The sequence below is a fragment of the Panthera leo genome, chromosome B2, assembly GCF_018350215.1.
Source record: "Panthera leo isolate Ple1 chromosome B2, P.leo_Ple1_pat1.1, whole genome shotgun sequence".
NCBI lineage: Eukaryota > Metazoa > Chordata > Mammalia > Carnivora > Felidae > Panthera > Panthera leo.
The window spans coordinates 86,114,916-86,139,147 of NC_056683.1; positions in this window are offsets into that span (position 1 = coordinate 86,114,916).

Sequence of the window (24,232 nt, forward strand, 5' to 3'; positions counted from 1 at the left end):
AAAAATGTGCTTCTTGACAGTAATGAAATTATCTGCTTTTTATTTAAATGTGCTCTGATATAAAAGTAATAAGGCAAGTTTCAAATAATTCTTTTAAACATTTCATCAGTTCCTTTTCAGCAATGACACACCTTTGGAGTTATTAAAACTTTAGCTTTACTTGTCAAACCCAGACAGGTATTGCAGCCCCTTAAAATAGAACTGAAGCATCATGTAAAGACACTAATGCCATCAGAAATCTGGTGTTTGAAAGTGAACCTGTCATGAATTCTAAGTGTGGCTCAAATAAAATCATTCTCTGCCTATTGTCAAACCAGGGCTCAGATAGTAAAAATACCTGTGTTCAATGAGGCTTTGTGTTTTGTCAGTCATTTATCTTCACGCTGAAAATATACTGTCAATCCATAAGTAAACTTCTACTAAAAGGAATTACAAACCTCCAGGGAGAAATTCCCTCTTCCCTAACCAAAAAGTCTTCACAGAGACCAAAGAGATTGTTTTCCTTTCCTCTTTTAACTACTGGAAACTGCAGTACCCAGAAATTCTCTTCAGTGTGAGTAAATATCAAATAGATTTATTTTTCTACAGTTAGTTTTTAAAGGGTGTGTTTATAACTTATGTGTAACATTTAATAATTAGGGAGAAAAAGCAGAATAAACTTCCACTTATTGGGAATTCAAATAACCAAAAACCTCAGGTACCTGGTGTTTTAGATCATTTTAATGGCCTGAGTAAAGTTAACCTGTCATTTCCAGAATTAAAAAAAAAAGAGAATCATAAATAAGTTCCAAGACTGGGATTTGTCTGCATATTAACAGAATAGTAAAAGATCATTAAAGACAACTGCTGTTGATACCACTGGTGGCAAATAAGGGACACAGAGGCCACCAAGGAATAGAAAACTATGTAATGACGGTGAGGGAAAAGAGATGTAAATTTATGCTTTGGTATATTTTATTATTTGAGGTAGTGTACCTAGAACAGTAAGAGAAGAAACTAGCTCAGGGGAGGGCCATATAAATAATTGTAAATCTAATCAGAGCTTTGAAGGAGTATGAGGGAGTAAAGGCAAGTCCAGGAGGGGTTGTGGGTGATGGAATTGTCATTCCATGGCTCTCAGAAAATTGTGTTGGGCACGTTGATCTCATACATGGAGAGTAGCTGGCACGTGATAGGTGCTCAGTACTTTGAGTGAATTCTGAACCTTCTATGAAGATGACATTGGATGCCTGCAGTTAAATATCCTGTTAATCTAACCTTAGCATTTATCAGTGTTTCATTTACAACAGTCACTACTATGCTGTACCGATAATCGTTTTTTATTTCCCTAATGCCTTTCATATTTATTAATTGGAATTCTATAAAAATGTTTAATGTTTCTCCCCATTCATTCATTCATCCATTTATGTAAGTATACACTCAAAGTTATTTATTTTAACTTTGTTTGGCTTTTAATTCAATACTATTGTTATTTATTTTACTGCTCAAATTGTGCAGTTTTGGCTCCTGGGAGCTCTTTCACTGCATGGCTTCAGTGTACTTTGACATGACCCCATCTTTGTTTTCTTCTGTTTTGTTTTGTTTTACTCTGAGCACTTTCTACCTTTCTGACACTACAAAACACCCCAGGTTCATCTTTGTTTCCCTGGCCCAAATCTAGAATCAGCCATTCCTCCAAGAAGCCTTTGTGCATTTATTAAACAATTAATATTTAGAAACCAAAATCTGGGTACTAGTTGTGCTTGCTGCTACTGGGATTTCATGCTCCTCTCAGAGAATAAAGCAGGACATTTAAGTACATATCTTCATACATGCACATACAAGTATCTATAATTTAAGGTTGCCAAATAAAATATAAGATTCCCGATTAAATTTAAATTTCAGATAAATGTTTTTAGTATAAGTGTGTTTCAAATATTGCATGAGGTATACTTATGCTAAAAAAAATTATTTCTTGTTTATCTGAAATTCACATTTAATTGGATGTCCTGAATTTTCAGTTGCTAAATCTAACAACCCTAGCTTTATTTCTGTATCTTTCTGAATATATATGAGAACAAGCATGAGTTCTTATTGTTATGACCACATGGTTCATTCTAACCCCCCTCTAATTTTTTTTTATGTTTATTTATTTATTTTGAGGGAGGTGGGGAGAGGGCCAGTGGGAGGAGGCACAGAATCCCAATCAGGCTCCACACTTTCAGTGCAGGGCCTGACACAGGGCTTGATCTCATGAACTGCTAGATCATGGCCTGAGCTGAAACCAAGAGTCGTTCGCTTAACCGACTGAGCTACCCACACATGCCACCGCCCTCTAATTCTTGACTTCTTTCTATAACAGTGAGATACCTGGATTTTGGTATATTTACTTATTTGTTCAATCCTAGTTTACATGTAAAGTAGTTTAAGAATAGTGAAACCACACCCTTGTGAGAAACAAATTTACTAAACTATAATTTTTATGCACAGTTTACACTTTTAGCTGTACAGTATCTAGATGAAGCCAAACATTTTAGGTGAGTTCTTTTCTTCTGCCACTGCCTTTAGTGAGGTTATGTCACGCATTTGTAATATACTTAGGATGTTTTTGTCCTGGTCTTCATTTCATTCTGGGATCCTCAAATTTTATTTTTTTATTTGCATATAATATAAGGTATGCTTTGCAGTTTATAGTTCTAAGGGTATTGGTGACTGATTAGAATCATGTAACCACCATCACAGTACCATATACAACAGTTATAACTCTAATAATTCTCTTGTGCAAGTTTTATAGCCAATCTTTATTTTCATTCCAAACTCTGGCAATCACTGACCTATTTTCTATGCCTATGCTTTTACCAGAATGTCATATAAATAAAAGGCTAGTGTGTAGCATTTTGAATCTGGTTTCTTTCATTTAGAAAAGTGCTTGTAAGATTTATTCATGCTGTTTCATGAATCAGTGTTTCATTCCTTTTTTTATTATTAAGTAATATGTTATCATGTGGATATACTGTTGTTTTGTTTATCCAGTCACATGTTGAAAGCCATCTGGATTGTTTACAACTTTTAGAGATTACAAATATTCACACACAGATTTTTGTGTAAACATAGGTATTCAGTTCTCTTGGTAAATACCTACGTTTGAGAATGCTAGGTCCTATGATAACTGTGTTTTCAATTTTATTGGAAACCGACAGACTATTTTCAAGGTGGTGGTATCATTTTGTATTCCCACCAGCAATGAATTAGAGTTCTTACTGCTCTGCACTCTGGTCATTGCTTGGTATTGTTAACCTATTTTATTTTAGCCATTTAATAGATTTGAAGTGATACCATATTGTGGTTTTAATTTGCATTTCCCTAAAAATCATGTTGTTAAGCATCTTCCTATATATTAATTTATAATTTATAGAACTACTTTGGTGAAGTATCTGTTCAGATTTATTGCCCATTTTTAATTTAATTTTTTTCTTATCAGATTTTACACTCTTTTTGTATTCTGGAAAGAGCTACTTTATTGGATTATATGATTTGCAAATATTTTCTCTCAATCTGTGGTTTGTCTTTTCATTTTATTAGCATTGTCTTGTACAGGATAAAATTTTAATTTTAATAAAGTACAAAACTTACCATTTTTTCTACTATGAATCATGCTTATTGTGTCATGCCTAAAAACTCATTGTCAATCCCCAGTGGGCTCAGACTTACTCCTTTGTACTCTTCTAGAAGTTCTATAGCCTTACATTTTATATTTAGGACTATGATTCATTTTTAGCTAATTTTTGTATAAAGTTTGAGGTGTGTGTTGAGGTTGTTTTTGTTTTGTTTTGCAAAGGATTGTCTAAATGTTCCAGTGCCATTATTTAAAAGGACTGTCTTTTCTCCATTGACTTGCTTTTGCACCTTTTTCAAAATGAGTTGACTAATACAATGGTCTACATTTGTGTGGGTCTATTCTGTGCTATCAAGTTTCATTAATGTATATAACTCTCTTTTCAGTAACATCATACTGAATTATTAGTGTAGCTTTACAGTACATCTTGAAATCAGAGAATATTGTCTTCTAAATTTATCCTTATTTTTCAATTGGTTTCTCTATCCTAGTTCTTTTGATTTTCCATATAAGTTATAGTATAAGCATACTGATATCTAAAAAAATATTAGTTTTCTGGGGCTTTAGTTGGGATTACATTAAATTTATAGATCAAATTGGGAATAACTGACACCTTAACAATGTTGAGTCTTCTGATCAATATACATGGTGTAATGTCTTCACTTACTTAAATATTCTTTGATTTCTTTCATCAGAGTTTTGGAGTTTTTAGATGCATAACCTGCACATTTTTTGTTTAATTTACACCTATTCCATTTTTTGAGCAATTGTAAGTGGTATTGTTTTTTATTTCAAATTCCAACTGTTCATTGTTGGTAAATAGGGATTATTGGCTTTTGAATATTGACTATATAGTCTACAAACTTGTGAAACTCATTTATGTACTCTGGAACTCATTTATAAAGTCCATGGGATTGTCTAAACAGACAATTCTCTGGTCAGCAAATATAGATCATTTTATTTTCACCCATCTAATCCATATGCCCTTTACCTCTTATTCTGGTCTTACTGTATTGGCTAGTACTTCCAGTGCATTGTTAATAATGTTAGTGAGAGACAATATTCTTGCCTTGTTCACACATTAACAGAAAGCATTCAGACTATCAAGCACTCATACTGAGGATGATGTGTGCTGGAAGTTTTCTGTATATGTCCTTTATTAGGTAAAGGAAGTGTCCTTTATTCCTAGTTTGCTGAGGAATTTTTTAAATCATAAATGAAAATTGAATTTTGTTGAATACTTTTTCTGCATCTGTTGATATTGTCATATATGTTTTTCTTATTCAGTCTGTTAATACAGGGTATTACATTGATTTTTCAAATTTTTGAATCAGTCTTTCATATTTGTTGAGCAAATTTATGTATATGTTCATGAGGGATATTGGTTTCTAGTTTTGTTTTTGTATAAAGTCTTCCTCAGGTTTTGATATTAGCATAATGCTGGCCTCATAGGAGCATAGGAGTGCTCTTTCTTCTTCTATTTTCTGAAAGGGATTGTGTAGAATTGGTATTATTTTCCTCATTAAATATTGATAGAATTTACCAATGAAAACATCTGGGTTTGGAATTCTATTTTTTTGCGAAGATTTTTAACCATAGCTTCATTCTTTTTATGTATAGAACCATTCAGATTTTCTATTTCTTTTTGAGTGAGTTTTAGTAGTTTGTGTCTTTCAAGAGATTGGGCCATAGGATCTTAGTTGTTAACATGTAGGCTTAAATATGTTTTCAGTAACCCATTGCTATCCATTTAATAACTATGGGTTTGTAATGATGCTCTGTCTTTCATTCCTGATATTATTTGCTTTCTTTTGAGAGAGAGAGAGCCCATGGGGGAGGGGCAGAGAGAGAGGGGGGGAGGGAGGGGAAGGGGGAGGGAGAGAGAGAGAGAGAGAGAGAAAGAGAGAGAGAGAATCCCAAGCAGGCTCCATGCTCAGCACAGAGCCCAACGTGTAGCTTGATCTCATGACTATGAGATCATGACCTGAGCCAAAATCAAGAGTTGGACATTCAACGGACTGAGCCACCCAGGCAGCCCCACTCCTGATATTATTGTGTGTCTTCTCTCTTTTTCTCTTGGTCAGTCTTGCTAGAGGTTAATCAATTTTATTGACATTTTCAAGGAAAGTCTGCATTATAACATTTAACATATAAATAACTAAATTCTCTGGTAACTGTCCCACCTGTATCATAGCTGAGTCATAATTTTTTGTCCCTTTAGACTGTTTTTTCTTGCCTTGTATATACTGCATAATTATTGTTGAAGCTGTATATATGTGCAGGCCTGTTGATACTGAGATAATACATTTTATGCTTAAGGATGAACACAACTTCTCTGCTAGCCCTTCAGTGAGGGGGTGTTTTTTCAATCTCTGTTTATCGGCCTGGAGGGGGTGGTCTGAAAGGGAGGCCTTCTCTGATGTTCTGATTAAACCTTGTTGTTAGGCAAGCGCTGTGAGGCTGCACCTAGGCTTTGTGGCTTTCCCCATGGTTCCTGCTCTTCCTCCAGCTGTACTCTGAGTCTAGCATGTATTTCTGCCCCTTTGTTAGAAGGAGAAAATTTTTCTCCTTATTCTTCTCCTCCAACTGCAAAGGGTTCACCAGTGCTCCAATGCAATAGATTTTTGTTGCTCTTCACTGGGTGTACCAACGCTTTTATTCCATAAGGAAGATAAAGAACGTGGATCTCAGTGACATTTTGGCAATGATTTCTGTTCCCCTTGCTCAGCCAGAACCACAAGGAACCTTTCTCAGGATTCTCCATAATCGTCCCTGCAAGTATTTGGTGGTCTTCATGGAGGAAAAGCCTGTAAGAAGGTACAAACCCTTGTGGCTGTGGCCTCCAGAGGCTTCCCACTATCACAAACCCATATTTAGCCTTTAGTAATTCTTTTTAAAAAACATTTAGCTACATTTTCTTATTGGTTTATATAATTTTTGGCAACATCTCCCCAAATACTCAAAGTCTGGGGTCCTGTTTTTCCCTATCTTTCACCATTTGGGGTTAGCGGTTTGCTCTTTAATTTGTAGTTAGTCCAGCTTTTTTCTTGTAAGGATGGGAGCAATGTCCTTTCCAGCTCTCTACATCTTTGAGCTCTCAGTTGACATTTTAAAAGATTCTTGAAATATACTCAAGGATATTGCTAAGATTAGACTGTCTTTACTCAGCTCAAAGAGCATCATGATTTTGCAGTGATACCACAGATATGGAAATAGGTGAGTCCTTATGTTACCAATATATAGGCTGGCAACAACTATGGTATCAGTGCATGGGATGGTAAAAAAAAAAAAAAAAAAAAAAAAAATCATTCCAAATCTAATTACAAATGCTACAACAGATGTTTTTGCACATGCTAATGGCTTAGCTGTTCCAATATGAAAATGTACTTTTTAAAAGTAAAGGTCAACGACACAAGGAATGAATTTCATTATACTTCTATCAACAGTTCTGTAAGAAAGAAAAACTACACCATGGCATTTATTTACAAGTGGTGTCACCATACAAGTTGACAAGAAGATAACTCCAGAGTGTGGGCATGGCACTCAGGAAAAAATAAAATAAAATAAAATAGCTAAGAAATCCCAGCATAATGTGAAAAGAGAATTCAAATAGCTACTCCCCAAATCACCCTCCAAGGCACAGCCAGAGAAGCAGCTCAGTCTGATTGCCACTTTCACAGGAAGTCTGGATGCACTTATGTTTACGAGGTGATCCCAATAGTAGTTTATATCTCAGCTTTATATAGCCAATGCACAATATTACAAAAATATTTACAGATAGAAAATGCTACGTAGGCTTAACCGAAAAATAACTGTTATATATCAACACAAGTGCCTTCAAAGGAGCAGAGACATTGTTACATTGTACTCTGAGCATTTTTACGGGTACAGATTTGCAAGTTTGGGCCAGGAACTAGAGGTAAATGCTGCCCTACATAATAGCAAGAGGTTTTTCTCACCCCTTGAAAAAAGCAATTGGAAGGTCAGGAGAAAAGCAAGGAAGATGGCAGTCAGCCAAGGTGCCACCTGGGTAGGAATAACCACTGTGGTTTCTAAGTAGGAAATAAATCAGGTTATTATAAGTTATGGTGAGGTGATCGAGCTGACCCTTTAGTAAAGCTTTAGTGAAAAAGCTGCTTTCGTAACTTTCTTTTATCCAGGGTGCTTTGGAGTGTTATGATCCCGTGGTAGAAGCTGTTTCCACATTTGGATCAGCCCCAGGACAAAGATAAAGGACTTTGTCTGGAAGCAGGAATCAGTCAAAAGGGACTTAAGAATGAAAGTCCCTACTCCTCTTCCCATTGAAATCAACAAAGACTCAAAAAGGCTTTTAGATTTTCAGTTCCTTAAATAGGGGGTCTTCCTTTGCCAACAGCCATCTACCCATGTGTTTAATTCTTTGTAGCACCTGGGCCTCACCACCCACTTGTTCAAAGACTATATTGCTCATTTGGAAATCACCAGGAGAATACAGCTGGTATTTGTGTTTATGATAATGCAAATAAAAATAGAGAGAAAAAGAACCTGCTTCCAATTTTATCCAGTGATGCTCCAAGCACAGCAACCACAGAGCCTCCAAAGGAAACATGAGGACCCAGGGCTTATGGAACAAAATATTTCATAAAATGTCACTCATTGCCACAGTCCACTTGTGCTGGTTCCTGATGTGGTTTACAGCACAGTTTTATTTGTAAGGATCTCATTTTTTTCTAAAGATAGCCTAGTACCAGTGTGCAGTACACATCCCAGAGAACTCGGGTCTGATTCCAGACCCAAAGTGCTACCCACCAACATCACAGTCTCCTGCTTGCTTCATCACCTCACCCAAGCCTGCCACCCCCAAGCGCAGAGATTTAGCAGGCATTGCTACTGCTATATTTTCAACATTCTCATTAGTGGCATAGAAAAAATTTTTAAGTTCCTTGAGAAAGAAAAAGCATTTTATCCTTAAGCATAGAGGGATTAGCTAATTACATTTGAAAAAACTGAAAATAAGGACTTTGAACCATGTCATTCAATATTGAAGATTGTTACAAATACTGACAGACCATTAACTTTCTTTTAAGTATTAAACTTCACATTTACTGTAATTATAAACAAAGTAGGGGACTTTCTTAACAATGCCCTACAAAATGTTTTAGAACAGAACAGAAAGTATTAAAGCTATATAACAATATTTCAATATTATCTGTGATTGATTATTTATAATTTTCACTTCATAAATTTTGCTTTGGTATTTTCCAGTTTTTTTTCCCAAGTTGTGTGAATTTAACCTGTGAACTAAGAAAAACTTGGTTGTTTGTGGCAGAGATCGATATTCTTTAGATAGAAGAGTTTTTCCTCCCACACAGCCTAACTGTTCTATGATTTAAAAATTTTTTTTCCTCCCACACAGCCCAACTATTCTATAATTTAAAATGAAATATTATCTTAAAAGTAGCCATGAAACTACTGACTACGTAAAAAGGCATGCTATCAGGTAAAGCAAAAAGGGAACAGGCTTGAAAGCAAGAATCTATGTATTTTAAAATAGGATCTTTTAAATAGGCCAAAATGATCACTTCAGAAAGAGGTAAACTAGTCAGATTGCTTCATTTTACAAATGAGAAAATGAACACTGGTGAGGCAAAATGACTTTCCTCAAATAACAGAGGTGTGGGATGGCCAGAAACAGAGTCGGGGCCCTCTCTCCTTCAGTCAGATCCATGATATTCACCTTACCAGAGAAATATATCCCATTTAATACAAGATAACTGTGGCCTTTCAAAAGGTACCTAATGCCATTCCCTTCTCCATTTGCTCATCTTAACAGGTGTCAGGTCTAGGAAATAAAAAATAAGCTTATAAACTATAAACCCTGGCTCAATTCACACAAGTAAATTCCTTCCATTGTTCATAGGCAAATGGGGGGTTGGGGGGTAGGAGAAGAATATCATTCTATTTTGTCCAAACAGGGAGGTAAGTTATGGTATATTAAGGAGAAATAAATTTCTATTTCTATAGCTGGCTCCAGATGCCCAGAGAGAAGAGACTTTACTTAGGAAATACCTTCATAGAAAACTTTAATGAGGGAAACACCAAGGCCTGAGAGTATGTTCTTTTAAAATTTTTTTTTAATGTTTATTTATTTTTGAGAGGCAGAGACACAGAGCACAAGCAGGGGAGGGGCAGAGAGAGAGGGAGACACAGAATCTGAAGCAGGCTCCAGGCTCCAAGCCATCAGCACAGCGCCCGACACAGGGCTCAAACTCATGAATAGTGAGATCATGATCTGAGTCGAAGTTGGACACTTAACCAACTAAACCACCCAGGTGCCCAGAGAGTAGGTTCTTTATGGAAACAGCAGAGTGAAATATACCCAAACTGTTCAAAGTAGCAATTTAACAGAAATATTACTGGGGGAAGAAACTATGCATAAGGAAGAAAGGAGCCCAAACGACATGGCAGGATATTGGACAATACGGATAAAGGTAAAGAATGTTGATGATAAACACTGACATTTAATTTCATTAATTTTATTTGCTGAAAAGACACATTCTCTTTATTTAGAAAAAAAAATTCTAGAATAGGGGAAAAACATCAAAATCTTTTGCACACACAAAAGTTCTGGGCAAATGAGTATCATTAGAAAGAAAAGTCATGTGGTTCGTATTTTACACCTGAAGCAGAGAAATAAAAACAGCTCCAGGATGTGAGACTTGGTAAGATTGAGAATTCAGTGGCAACATGCAAGTCCACCTCCTCCAAGCATCCTGACACATTAAATAAAACATTAACCTCATCATCTTTGTGAAGTTTAACTCAATTTGTATTTAATTCTCAAAAAATGATAACCCCAGTGGATCTCTAGGTTGTACTGGTGTGAAGCATGAGTGTAGAAATAGAAACATAAATCTTAACATCAGGGAATTTTTCCCTCCCAATTTCATTATCACATTGTATTTGGTGCTTATCAAAATCTCCTATCTCTAAGCAAGGCTCAATTTAGTTTATTTTGGTGATATGCAGTGAAGTTAAAATATTTAGGAAAGTTATTTAGACCATATCAAATGCCATGTACAAAATAAACTTTATGGTAATTAAGGAGACACAAAGCGAACCTTAGGGTAATTAAAAGTTAAATGTACTGGGCGCCTGGGTTGTCCAGTCGGTTAAGCATCTGACTCTTGATTTCAGCTCAGGTCACGATCTCATGGTTTGTGAGATCGAGCTCTGCATTGGGCTCTGTGCTGACAGCATGGAGCCTGCTTGGGTTCTCTCTCTCCCTCTCTCTGCCCTTCCCATGCATGCTCTCTCTTTATCAAAATAAATAATCTTTTTTTAAAAAGTTACATGTAAAAGCTTAAAATTGAAAAAACCTAATAAGAAAATGGCATAAATGTGTAGAAGGTTCTAAAAAAATGACATTGGTGCAAAAGTATGTTGACTCCAGAATGACAACATATATGGTTTTCCTATTATGACAAAAAATAAAATGGAATGGAATCTGACATATATGGCAGGCAAGGACTAATCCTACATTATACAGATTCTACCATTCATAAAACAAAAAGGACTCAAATAGCTAACTAGTCAAAGACATTAGGAGGTTATTCAAAAGAAGAGGAAATCCAATCATTAAGTAAACATTTAAGAAACTACACTATTGATCAAAATAATTAAATTTCAAAAATAGAGTCTTTATTACTTTATAAATTGGTAAAAGTAACTTCTTTAGTGACAATACTTCCTGCTGACCAGAATGTCCCATTTCACTGGGATATGATCTTGGTTATATGTGCAGTGTACAGTGTGAATAACAACTTTACCTTGGTACTTTTTTTAGAAAGCAAAATATCTGTACTTATCCAGAATCACAACCAAGTACATACCCCTTAACCTAATAATCCTAAGGAAATCATAAAAAACATAAACAAAAACAAAAAAACTATACCAGGTTAAATGTGATTCAAAAATAACAACAACAAAAACCTATCCCAAATATTCAGAGAAGTAAATTATGAAATAAATCAATGTACTGCTATACAATAATTTTAAATACTGAATATAATGACAGCTTAGCATATAATCTTAGGTAAAAATATAGAACAGAAAATATAATCTAAATTCAGAATATACATGCATAAATGCACACATGTGTGTACCTACATATATAGATATCAATTTAAGCAACAGAGGGAAACACAGTAAAGGTCAAAAGCAGTTTTTGAGTTAGGATGAAAGATATAGAGGGATTTGTCTTCTAACTTCTTTATTTTTATGAAAATATTCATATGACAAAAACACAGTTTTTAGCGGAGAGGAGGTCATATTGAATAGAGCTCGTATGTAACTCCTTTTCTACACTATACCATTTCATCTGTTGACATATCCCCTCCCTTCATTAATTAAAAAAAAAAAGCTATATTCTATATTTTAAATTTTAATTATCTTTACCAAGTATATAAAACCACTCTAAGCAATAACAATTTCTTAGCAGTTGGTCATCTTTCTTGGGGCACCCGGGTGGTTCAGTCAGCTAAGCATCCAACTCTTGATTTTGGCTCAGGTCATGAACTTGTGGTCATGGAATCAAGCCCTGCATGGGGCTTTTTGTTGAGCATGGAGCCTGCTTAAAATTCTCTCTCTCCCTCTCTCTCTCTCTGCCCTGCCCCTGCTCATGCACATGCTCTCTCTCTCTCTCAAAAAAAAAAAAAAAAAAAAAAAAGAAAAGTATTTAAAAAAAATAGGTCATCTCCAAACAATAGTGAGAAATACAGCTCTGATTAGGCATCTAAACATCCAAGCTGACAAAAATGAAATAATTTGCTAATTTATTAAATGCATATGAATTTACACATGCCCTGATATTAACAACTCACCTTTATGAATTACAAATTCCAAAAAATGTTTAATTTAATTTGTTAATTTTTTTCACTTATGTATTTATTGAGGTTCCATTATTTACACCTAGAAACGTGTGAGTGCTAGATATTCCACATTCTGGTCCAACAGTTAGTATTATTTGAATTTTTCATTTTAGTCATTTTGATGGGTTTGTAGTGGTATGACATTATGATACCATGTGCTACTGTAGATGCTTTATTGGTAATATATTTTAATCCCTAATAAACCCATATGGAAATTGAGGCACAAAAAATGTCAACCTAACAGTAAATTATGAGCTGTCAGACTGCAAAGTCTGAGCTTTTGACCTTTGTGATAGAACTGACTCTACAAGTACCACATAAATTTTCTTAGTAATTCTGCAGATTATTGCACCAGCTTGGTTGTTTTAGTGAAGGAGATTAAGATCAATCATTCTTTTCCCATTAGCTCAAAATATTAATCAAACTAATGTTGCATTTTCTCCCTTTAACCTATGACATTCATAAAGCTGTCTTTAAAGCACTAAGAAATTAGCATTCAAGTTGAAATATCAGCTAACATGACTGATGAAACAAACAAAGAGAAATTCTAAAGCTGTCATCCAACTGTAATTACATACAATTTAAAGTTTTAAATCATAACAGTCTGATGAATGCCTCCCTTAACACACCTATAAATACATTTGAGGTAAAACTGAGAGTTTAACCAGTCCTTATGGCATACTAATTTACTTTTTCAGCTGTTCTCTGTAGAATCCATTGCAAGATCATAAACAATTTTTAGTAGCAATGTGCATAAATGAAGTCAATAAGTACTTCCTCTGTCTTCTTTCTGATATCTCTCTATTCATTAAATAAAACCAAAGGCTTAAAAATTCCAAATTTTATAATGGATTGTATTATATTATTTACATTTATTTAAACTTCGGGTATCTCTACTAACTGTTAATTATTTGTCGTCTTTTTCTGTTATTTACATGAGTCTGCCACATCAAATAGTAGTTAAAGTCTAACTAACACGCTGTAATTCAAGTTTCTATAAGTGAAAAACTAATTTCACATTTAATTCATAATCTAGATATAGAGCAAAATGTAACAATTTGTTTTGAAATTTCCATTCTGAATTTTGTTTGGCAGTGATGGGGTAGAAGGTTAGGAGGAGGTAGCATTCAAGAATGCAGAGTTCTGTAACTACATTTAGACAAAAGTAAGGGCAAAGGGAGGTATGGAAATAGGAAACTACAAGGAAAAAAGATTAATTTCGGAAAGAAAAACATTTCCATTTAGGCTTAACACTCATGTATAAATAATACCATAGTTTTTTAAGCTCATAATATTTTTAATACACATATATTAATAGCATCTTTCTATTGTAAACCATAAACATTTATGGAAAGTTTATCATTATTGCACACTACTGTGACTCCTTTCATGATTGGGCCATTAAAAACTATGACCTTCTACATGGGCTCGAATGGACGTCTTCATGAGCTACTTGAAAGGAGGTGATGAATAATACTATGCATGTAGCTCATTTCACATGCCATTTTCAAGAAGTGCTAAGGTGTACTAAGAGTAGCACAGCAAACAAATCACAAGCTAAAATCAACATTATTTTAATGAAGAGTAGCATATATGTTCTTTAAGTGTAATGCAGAAAAACATTGGTATTTTGCAGTGCTGAAAATCTAGAGAAAGACAGAAAAAGCTAAGTTTCATTACAGAAATATTAGTCTCAAATGGTCTGGACTAATCTAAAACGGATTATTCAAATTCCCAAGGCTCTATTTCAATTTTCATTTTCTGTTTTATTTTAAGAGAACTCAAGTGGACAATTGAATCTAATTTCTAAGTTTCTTCCACAGTTACATATATGAATGGGGAAATTTTGTATACTCTGGACTTCTATAATATTCCATTTTTACTAAAAAAAAATAAACTATTAAAACTAAACTGTTACACAATATTTGCCTGTGAATCTTTCCTAAATCAATCCTCAATCCATCATTACCATCAATTAGATATAATTCTAATATTAATATTTTCAACAAGATCAGAGTTGTAGATCTGTCATTATTTCTTAATTTATCACACGCAAATTAAATTGCTCATTCAATAACCAATATTCTATTTTAATTTATTAACCTACCTAGGTTTCTTGTACTTTTAAAGGCATGAAATATGTTTCCTCAAACTTTCAAGAAAGTTTCCAAGTTTCAAATATCTTCTCTCTACTCTCAGATACACAAATATCAGTACTTTCTCAGTAATAATGATGTAATGTTAAATGCCATTAGCAAAGAAGTTTAGATCATTCTTAATAAAAATGTGATTAGACCATTGGAATCTATAAAGTGAACTCTTTTCGCATATAAAGCACATACACAAATCAGATTTTTTAAATGAACTACTTTAGAACAGCTTTTTGTCCATAAGCAAAATCAACCTGAATTAAATCTATCTCTCCATCATATAGACTGTTATCAAGCAGGTCCCTAGGATATGCATGATCTATGTGCTTAATATAATTATAGAAGGACTCAAGGTCTGTTATTTTTTAAATTTCTAAAGTCTAAAATTGACGCAAAAAATGTAAAATTCCTATAGAAATTTTCACTTAGCACAAACATTTGTAAGAGAAAAAAGAACTTTAGGGACCAAATAAAGTGAATGCTTTCAAGTGAGATGTAAAATGAAAAAAAAAAAAAAAAGATTTCCCACCAGCACCTAAATCATAAATCATTTTCAGAGAAATCAATGTGCATTCCCTTCTGTGTCTGGGATTTCAGGCCCTTATATAATACATCTTTCCAAAACAAATGTAACTATCTTATGCCCTTGCTAATAGAAAACAAATGGTAGGTTATATGCCTCAGATCCTTCATTTACAATATTTTTATATTTATTGCTTTAGATCTTTATATAGCTTCATTTTTATGTTTCACTGGGTAATTTCTAAGGAAAGAAAATCTGTTCTTTAAGTCATTATTTTTGTGTATGAAAAAACATATTCACCATATATCATGGCAGATATTTAAAGTCAATTAGAATCAATCAATAAAAGTATTACATAAGATTTGCAATGCTCGAACTAGTCTTTAATAATTACTTTTAAAAAGCATTCACACAGATCTAAGTGGCATTTATATCTTCTTTCAGAGTTGAATTTGTTCTGGGAAGGGACATAACAACAGAATAGGAAATAGAGGACTATTGTACTTTCATCTCTGGGTTTCAAATAAGTTAATGTTATTTATATTGAGAGGTAGGATTAGTAGGATTAGTGTACATGTAGGATTAATGCTACATTTTGTGGGGGTGGTATCTAGATACTGATGTCAAAGAATCTAGAATCTAAGAGAAAAGCTAAAACATTCCCTCCAAAGACTCTAACACAAGATGAAAGTTAAAAGCACCCATAAATTGAGTGCTCGTAAAGAGCTATGGAAGTGCAGAAGTTCCTTCCTGCTTGGGAGAAGCAAGGTCTGGGAAGGATGCCCAGAGTAAAGTGACTTTTGAACTGGACCTTGAAGGGTAATTCAGAAAACCGTGTCAAAGGCATGAAACTGTTCTTTCACAGACAGAACAGTTACTAATGCCTAGTAACATCTTCTGGAACAGAGTACAGAAAAATACCAGTTTGGGATCAATCACTGTATCAAACCAGTAGCCATGGCCTTGGAGAGGCAAGTAGGGGCATAATCTTGATTGTGGAGTGTGGGGCAAGCTGAAGGCAAAGTACAGGCTAACAGCACCATCCCCCTATCACCAGGTAGAATATGTGTGATATTCCTTGGACACTGCTGGGCTGCCCAAGAACAGGGGAAAGAAAAGAAAGCAAATGGTTGACTGATAGAGATCACAGTCATGCAGGACAGGAGTCTCCTTCAGTTTACAGATAACTTAGTAAACTGCAAGAAAAAGGCAATCTTATCCATAGCCTAATCTCTAGAAATCTATACTGTTTCCTAGAGACCTAATATCACCCTCATCAAAATGCAAAGGAGTTAAAGTGCTTGCCATGTCGGTGTGGGAAACAAAGGTAAATGAAGAATTAAATTCCCTTACTGCATACAGCCCAGTGACAAGTCCTTGAAACAAGCAGAGTGACCTCCCTCTAGGAGCTCAGCTGCCTCGATGATGACACTTTGCTAGGGGGCAAAAGGGAATCTGGTTTAATGTTATCCTGACCCCCCAGGAACCTGTAAGTCTACTTTAACATATAAAAATTCCTTTTAAAACTTCCCTTATCTCAACTTCCCCAAGATATAGGCTGGCAATCATTCTCCAAGTTTATGCCTCCCTGATATACATCTGAAGGGTCTCATGACTGAGATTTTACTAAAGGGTAAAAATGGCATTTTCCTAATAGCAGATAGCCCCTCAAGGTCCTGGAAACCTTGTTTCCAAAAACCTTAGAGACTTACACTGTCCCTAATCCCCTTCCAATCTGAGGGTATATAATCAGTTACCCATCACAACCCCAGTGCAGCTCTTTCTGCCCAGAGGTCCTGTTCCCATGCCTTAATAAAATCACCTTTTTGCACCAAAGACATCTTCAAGAATTCTTTCTTGGCTGTCAGCTCTGGACCACCCCACCACCACCCCAAAACCCCATCAATCTGAGCAGTGTTCAGTGAGAGAGGAGAAAGTACTGGGCAGAGACCTGCTACAGACAAATGAGGATGAGTGGATACTCAAAAGTCAGAGCAGGATTCATGCTCCCACATGGCCTTTAAGAGTAAAGAGGTAGCATCCCTGACTCCATATGTGCCTTCAAGAGCACCACATGTGAAGATAACAAAGACAGACATCACAGTTAATTTGTTTTCAATATCACTCCCTGGTCCTCCTTTCTCAGTCTTCTTTGCTGGTTTCTCTTGTATATCCTTGCTCCTTAAGCCGAAAGTGCTAGGGATTAGTGCATGGCAGGCCTCTCCCCTCCCCTAACTTCTTCTCCTCTTCCCTCTCCTCCCCTCCATTCCCCTAACCTCCCCTCTCTTCTCATCAATCCTCACTCCCTTGGTGAGCTCAGAGCATTCTCATTCTCAGAGCACTAAATGTCATTCTTGTGCAGATGAATCTCAAATTAGCATCAGCCCAGAAGTCTCACCTACATCTAGAATTGTCTATATGATACATCCACCTTAGTGCCTCTGAGACTTCTCAAATTCAACATAATTTAAACTGCTCTCCTGTCCTCCCCCAACTCCCTGCCTCTAAGCCTACACTACCAGATTTCTTTCCTTCCAGTTTTTCATGCAAAAACATGCCTCACCCCATTCTTTCTCTATTACCCCACATCTAACGGTTCAGCATTCTGTTGGGTCTCTCTTTAAAATTTACCCAGAATCTCATCTACTTTCATTATCTCCATTCTCATGTGTGGTGATTACCTGCCTGGTTCCTACATGGTCTCTATGTTCCCCTACAGTACAGTCTAAAGTTGAAAAGCCAGAAGGATCCTTTTAGAACATGCTTCAGATAAAATGACTCCTCTCTCAAAACCCAGTGGTGGCTTCTCATGTAAGATAAAAAGCAAAGCTTTTATAAAACCCAACTCTCTACATGTTCTTCTTTCTTGTACTAGGCACTCCCTGACCTCATTTCCTACTATCCTTGCCTTAGCTGGTTCCACTCTAAGCACACCAGCCTCTCTGCTGTTTCCCAGCTGTGCCAGGGAAACTTCCACCTTGGCTTTGGCACTGGTTGTTCCCTCCACCTAGAGTGGGCTCCTCCAGGATAACTGTCATACTGACTCTTACCTTCATCAATGTCACATTCTCAGTGAGGTCTACTGAAAACCACCTTATTTGAAATTACACTCTACTCTTCTACTCCACCTAGCACTACCAATCTCCATTATCTTCCTCCTTTCTTTTTTTTCTATTTCCTTCCATGAAATTTATGGAAGGAAATTAAATCATACAATATGATTTATTTATTAGATTTATTTTTTATTGTGTATCTCCCTCTATTACTAAGTAAGCTCCATAAGAGCAGAAATCCTTGCTTTATACACCAAATACCTAGAATAGTAATTACCAGAGTCAGGACTTAATACTTACTAATTATTATTATTAAATACTTACTAATACCGTCTGAAGTATCTATTGAGATACTTTTTCTTTCATTTTAACTACTAATATAATTATATATTGATATATTGATTGATTAACATGGTCATATTCAACTGTAATTGCAATCCAGGGAAAACCATATTTAATTGTGATAAACTGTAGTCCCTAAAATGCCTTTTCTGACATTTTTACATCTATGTTCAAAAGTAAGATGAATGTGACATTACTTGGTGCCATCTCTACCAGTTTGGTAAAGATGTAAAAACACAGCTGTGTTTGCTCTTTGAAAAAAGATGGAGATACCCCACCTTTACCACAGACTATGGAGTGTTGGATGCAGCACACCAATTATCTTTGCCAAACACTTCAAGAGAATTTACCAATAAGGTAAATTCAGCAGTTTTTTGATGATTTCTCAATTTTTCCTCTGTTTTTTTTTCTACCTTCTATTTACGAAAACTTTGGAAATATACATACCTATATATGTATTTCATAGGTATATGAACTTATAGGATATTAAAGTATATGGATATTTTCTAAATAGGTAAGCATACAACTTATGAGCCTGTGCAACATAGCTTTGGTGTTAAGAGCTAGACTCTGAACCAGGGTACCCGGGTTTGAATCCCAGGACTTGAATTCCAGTTTTACCACTTACTAAGCACGTAAGATTTGGCAAGTTAATGTGCTTCTTTATGCATCAGGTTTCCCAAAAATAAGAAGGGATGAGTAATAGTATGTATCTCTTTGGGTTGTTCTGAATGATTTGACATAATATAAAACTGATGTGGAATTGAAACAAAGGATTCAGTATTTCAACTTCCTCTCAACTAAAATGAAAATAAACCACCCAACAAGTGATAACCTGTGTCTATGATAATTGAGGTTCATTTTATTTAAATTTCAGGTTGATGTTTATGCAGTGGCTCTCTTTAAGAATTTAATGATATGTAAACACACACTTGATAAGGTGCTACCTAAGAGGACCCTGTGATATTTTTGTGGTGTGAGGAATTCACTGTTAATGTAAAAAATTCCATCTGCTAATCTACATGCCTAGTGATAAGGTGTTTGGGTATGTTAAACATTCTATTTAACAATATGGCAGAACATCTTCCAGATTTGCCACATCTGTATTTCTTGGAGGACATCAGGCCACTAATCTCTAATTTCTCCCCCAGGGAGCTTTCTCTCATCAACCCTCTACTTTCTGTCACTCTGGATTACTTGTTACTGGTTACATGTCCTCAGAGCTCTCTGTTTTTCTCCTTTACCACTTGGTTAATATCAAAATTGTGCTTTTCAGTTATTTGGGTAATTACTGGTCAAAAGTCAGAATGCAGCCTCCATAAAAGCATGGACTGTGTCTGTCTTACTTACTTGTTGTATCTCCACTATCAGTTTTAAAATCTGAAAATTTGTACATCCTCAATAAATATTTTATAAAATAAATGGATGAATAGATGATGTTATTCAGCATATACCAAACAATACCATATAGTGCTTAACAGTATAGACTTTGGAGGAAGAACATTTGGATTTTGAGTCTCTCAGAATGATGGTGAAGCTGAAGTGAGATGGTGTTCCTGAAGGGCTCAGAAGAATTGTCACTGTACAATACACTGTAGATACAACACACTGTAGCTATTATCTTTAGGATTATTATTGAGCACATTATTATTATTATACCTTCAGTCCTAATTGTATCTTTCATTAATATGAAATGAACTTTACAATCCAACATTACTTGGTTTGTGTTTAAAATAGCTTTCTCTAGGAAATATTCAGAAAGTCAATTTCTCTACCGTTAAATCTATCTATTTGCTGTGAACTACGTCCATTTGGCCCCCTACAATTGTTAGATTCTTCAGATGGTATTTCCGATGGCCTGAGATACTTCAAAGACTGAAGACAACTACAGGCCCTCCTCGCTATCCAGGGATGGTTTGGATATTCTATAAGGTTGGTCTGAATCCCACCACTTCTGCCTGGATTAACAGCAAGTAGTATAAGAACAGTCATATGACCTTTCATAGGAAGCTAGATCAACCTGTTCTTTGAAGCACCTTGCAAGATCTACCTGACGCATATGTAACAATTCTGTAGTGGCAGAATCCAGCCAGTTTTTCATCAGAATCAGGTGACAGAATTCTGTTTTGTGATTCATTTCAGGGCCAAGATGACTCTAGGGATACTACTCCAAAGGGAATGACCTTTTTGATTTTAAATCTTATTTATGCAAAGACACTGGTGCTTGATTAATATCTCTAGCTAATCCACAAATCTTAAACATCAGTAATTCCATCAACGAAAATGATTTCTCACGTCCCTTTATACTGATTGGTAAACCATCTAGTTCTAACCAGAGATAAAAAGAGTTGACTTGCTTGTAGCTACTGTCTTTGGAGCATGCAATGAAGACTTTAAATGAAGTCTTTCAAATTCTGATTACTTTCTCACCCACCCAGCAGCTCCATAGTAACCACTGTGGGGTATATATAAATCAAAATTCACATACACAGCATTTTCTATGCTGAAACATTTTAAAGTAAAGCGATGTGATATGTTTACTAAATCATTTTACAGTCAACTCTTTGCAGTCTAGAGATATTTACTCACCCTCTCTGTGCTTCAGTTTACATCTATAATATGGGGTAAAAATAGCAATTTTATTACCTGGTTGATACGAGTTTTAAATAAGTTAATACCTATGAAGCACTTAGAACAGAGTTTGGCCTAAATAGTCAGTAAATTTTGGCAGCAGCTGCTACTACTACTGACACTACTATTACCATTTTGTAATTATTAATATTACTGAGAATATAAGCAGATTTTTTTCTTTTTTTATGTTTATTTTTGAGAGACAGAAAGACAGAGCATGAGTGGGGCAGGGCAGAGACAGAGAGACACAGAATCCAAAGCAGGCTCCAGGCTCTGAGCTGTCAGCACAGAGCCCGACGCGGGGCTGAAACTCGGGAATGGTGAGATCATGACCCGAGCCGAAGTTGGATGCTTAACCAACTGAGCCACCCAAGTGCCCCAAAGTAAGCAGACTCAGACAACATTATTTTCCTCTGAGTTTTCAGGATCCTGCTCCTTTTTTGTATCACTTAATTCTTTCTTGGTTCCTATGTTTTTTTTTCCCATGTACCCACTCATGAATTAAAAAAATCTTCCTAGAGAGTATGGTTAGGATGTGTGGATTACCCACAGTTTCTGCACAAATCCCTCTTGGACTGCTCAGGCAAGTGTCCAGGAAACTGGGGACTCCCTAGGAAACCAAATTTATTTCCACTCTCAGGTTGGAAGCAAAAGTATAGGTTGGTATGTACTGCTCTTTGCCTGGTCTCCATTTCCTCTGAAGCAATGAACAAATGTCAGTTGTCCTTATGGATGTGAGACCAGATTTTAAGCCTCCAGAACGGAAGCTCCAAACTCATGATCCTGAGCTTACATTTATACGTCAGAAGTAATTGCTTGTCCTACATAGTGCTTCTGTTGTTGTTGCTATTGTTTGTTTTGTTTTATAAAATTTAGGTCAAAATTAAAAATTGAGAGACCTTTCAAAAACTGGAACACAAGACCTGATATCATAAAACTCATAAAATAAAATAGAGAAGAAACTCATCATATTGATCTTGGCAATGAGTTTTTGAACATAACACCAAAAGCACAAACAGAAACAAAAAGTAACAAATGGAACTGTATCAAACTCAGGAGATTCTGCACAGCAAAAGAAACAACCAACAAAATAGAAACCTACAGAATGGCAGAACATTTTTATGTAAACCATATAATGAATACAAGGTTAAAAGCCAAAATATATAAAGAACTCAGCCCATTTAATAACAACAGCAAAAACAAACCAATCTGATTCAAAAAGGGTGGGGGGAGCGGGAAACTAAATAGATATTTTCTCAAAGAGAACAGCAAAATGGCCAACAGGCACATGAAAAGAGGCTCAGTATGGCTAATCATCAGAGAAATGCAAATCAAAATTACATTAACACCTCACACCCATTAGAATAGCTATTATCATGAAGACAAGAGACAACAAAAGGTGTTGGCAAGGATGTGGTAAAAAGAAACTTTTACACAGTGTTGATGGGAATATAAATTGGTTCAACCACTGTAAAAAATAATATAGAGGGCCCTCAAAAATGTTTAAATAAATCTATTATAGGACCCAGCAATTCCACATCTGGGTGTGTACCCAAAGGAAATGAAAATAGGATTTTGATGAGATATAAGCATTCCCATATTTATAACAGCATTATTCACAATTGCTAATATATGGAAACAACCCAAATGCCCACCAATGAATAAACCAGTTGAAAGGATGTGGTATGAAATCACAGTGGAATACTATTCAGCCATGAGAAAGGAGGATATCCTTCCATTTGAAACAACATGAATAAACCTGAAGTACATTATGCTACGTGAGATAAGTTAGAGAAAGACAACTACTACATTATCTCACATGTGGAATTTTTAAAAAAATTTTGTTAATGTTTATTTGTTTTTGAGAGAAAGAGAGACAGAGTGTCAGCAGGGGCAGGGAGGGGGCAGAATGAGAGGGAGAGACACAGAATTAGAAGTAGGCCCCAAGCTCCATGCTGTCAGCACAGAGTCGAACATGGGGTTCATACTCATGAATCATGAGATCATGACCTGAGCCGAAGAGATACACTTACCCAAATGAGCCACCTAGGTGCCCCTATATGTGGACTTTTTAAAACTTAAACCTGTAGGGGCACCTTGCTGGCTCAGTCAGTAGAGTATGTGACTTTTGATCCCTGGGGTGGTGAGATCAAGACCTATGTTGGGCTTAGAGATTACAAAAAAAAAAATTAACTAAAGGGTCACCTGGGTGGTTCAGTCGGTTAAGCATCTGACTCTTGGTTTCAGCTCAGGTCATGATCTAGTAGTTGGTGAGACTGAGCCCTGAGTCACACTTTGTGTTGACAACATAGAACCTGCTTGGGATTCTGTCTCCCTCTCTCTGCGCCTCCTCCGCTCACTTTCTCTATCTCTGTCTCTCAAAAATAAATAAGCATTAAAAAAATAATTTAAAAAATAAATATAAAAACTAAAACCTAAACCTATTTAAAAAATAAAAGAGAGTAAAATGGTAGTTACTGGAGAATGGGGCAGGGGATGATGTTTAAGGGTACAAACTTGTAAGGAGTAGTAAATAAGCCACAGAGATTTAATATACTGTGTAACGAATTTAGACAATAATATTGTACTTCAATAATGTTATGTGATCAGCAATCATATTAAATATATGAATGATCAACATAACACCTCGTATACCTTAAATTTATACAATGTCACATGTCAAAATTATATAATAAATATTTTAATAAATTTAAAAAAAGGGAAGATCTTCCATTAAAATCCACATTTTAGGTTTCTCTTGAATAGATCAAGCAACAAAAGAAAAAAACTTGTGTAGAGCTGAGAAGCAGCAGCCCCCTTCCAGAAAGCATGTGCTCTCCAATTTGTCCCAATACCTTCACTGCTCATGCGCTCTCCTACCCACCATAAGGTCAGATGGTGCTTCTGTATATATCTGTGGCTCTGCTCTTTCATTTTTCTAGTATGAATGTATTTCCTGTACTCAATCTATCTGCACCTATACCCACATCCTCTGCCTTCATTAATGCAAAAATGGATAAAATGCCAGG